Genomic DNA, 2192 nt, shown 5'->3' with positions numbered 1-2192 from the left:
ATTAAGTATTGATATTATACATTTATATTATTCATATGCATATGTAGACTTATATAGATTTATAACATATATAGACTTATAAGTTTATAACATACATTGGAAATAAGTCTCTAGATATTTAATTATTGTATTAGTATGAATTGGTATACTTATGAGTTATGTCATATTATATATGTATAATTTGTTATTATATAATCAAATGATTTAATGATCAATCTCATATGATATAATCATATAAATTATAGTGATAATATATTAATACTCAAATTGTGATTTAATTATTTTTAAAAAAAATTGTGATTTAATGATCAAGTGATTATATGATATAATCATATAAATTATAGTGATAATATATTAATACTCAAATTGTGATTTAATTATTTTTAAAAAAAAATTGTGATTTAATGATCAAGTGATTATGTTATATGTATAAATATTTTTATAATTGTAATTATAAAAATATATTATATAAAAAGGCGGTTAGCGGTTAGCGGTTACGGTTAGTAGACCCAATAAACGCTAACCGCTAACCGCTAGGCGGTTATAGCGGTTAGGCGGTTAGCGGTTAATGCGGTTAGGCGGTTGGCGGTTATAGCGGTTAGCGGTTAGCGGTTAGCGGGCGGTTTTTAACCGCCCGCCTTTGCACCCCTAGTAGTTCATGGGGGAAAAAATGTAATTACCCCAAAAAAAATTGATAAGCTGCCCTGCCTTTTGTACTATCCCCATTTAGCTTGTAGGTCCTAATTTCATGAGTAGATGCATGAAGATTCATCTCAATTCACTACCAAAAAAAAAAAGGTCCAATTAGTGACGTCTTTGAAAAACGTTACTAAAATACGGCGTTTTATTGTTCAAACGTTGATGTCTTTCATGCGTGAATAGCGATGTTTGAACGATAACACAATTTGTTCAAACCTATCCAATTTTGAAAATATTGGTGCTCAAATTTTGCGTTTATAACAACCACCCACACCCAATAGCTTCAAAATTTCTCAATCTTTCATCCACTAATTTTTTTTTTAAAAAAAAATAAAAAAATAGAGGAGTGGTTGTGGCCTGCCAGTTTGGCAGCCACCCTTGGGGGAGCGGGTGGCCTTTCGGGCCACACCTAGGGTGTGGGGGTGGCCTTTTGGGCCACCCCAAGGCAGATCAGGGGTGGCCCGAAGGCCACCATCACTGGCCTTTATTTTATTTTTAATATTTTCCTTAATTAGTTAGATTTGGATATTGTTATTTTATGATAAAATTTGGAATTTTTTTTTTAGGAGATTTTGTAGGCTTCTAATATAGGGCATGAACGTGTATAAAGAGGGGGAGAATCATCAGACTAGACACGCATCTTCTCCCTTCTTCTCTAACTTCTCCTTTGAGTTTTAATCATGGCCCTGTGCGGCAAAACTTTCACAATTGGTCGAAGGAAACGGAAGCCTCAGAATCAATAAAACTATGAGATCTAATTTGTTATTATTGTTCAATTTATGTTTGAGTATCGGATGTTCTTCTATGCTTATTTTCATGATTGTCTTGTTTAATTACTAGGAGGCCTACTAGTTTATTATTCGTTAAAATCTACTGCTAGGTTAGATATCAAATCCTTAATTGTTTGATCCCTCCAATTTGTGAAGCAACTAAGATTTAATGATTTGCTGCATCAGAAATTATTAGATCTTAGGAAGAACGTTCGACGAAATTAAATGCAACCGCTTGTGCTTGTGTTGTTTAGCTTCATCGATCTCTCTAATTCTTAAGGCTGCTACTAGATTAAACCTTTAGCCCTTGTCTTGGGTTGTTTCGTAGTTAAGGTTAATTAGATCGTTTGTTTTCTAATTAACTGCGACTAAGGAGAGATACGAAAATAGTTCCAATGGTGAATATTCAAGGTATGAATTGATATATATTTGCATCGATGATCAATTGTAAAATTCCGATGGTGGATGTTGACTTAGACCAATGTTTATTCTTTTGATTGATTTCAATATTTGAATTTAAATTGTTCCTTAGTTGTTCTTTTTAAAATTGTTTTCATTATACTCAAACCCCCCATCCGTGTTCACGTAGCATAAAACTAGGCTAAATACTCCCCGTGGGAACAACCCTTACTCGCACTACTACATGTATTTTTAGAAGTATAGGTTTTATTTTTGGTTGCCTGCGACAACACACCAATGGCCGGTGGGTTGGCCAACCGTGCG

This window comes from Corylus avellana, chromosome ca9, assembly GCF_901000735.1.
Source record: "Corylus avellana chromosome ca9, CavTom2PMs-1.0".
In the NCBI taxonomy this organism is placed as follows: domain Eukaryota; kingdom Viridiplantae; phylum Streptophyta; class Magnoliopsida; order Fagales; family Betulaceae; genus Corylus; species Corylus avellana.
Note: the sequence above shows the minus strand (reverse complement) of the source record.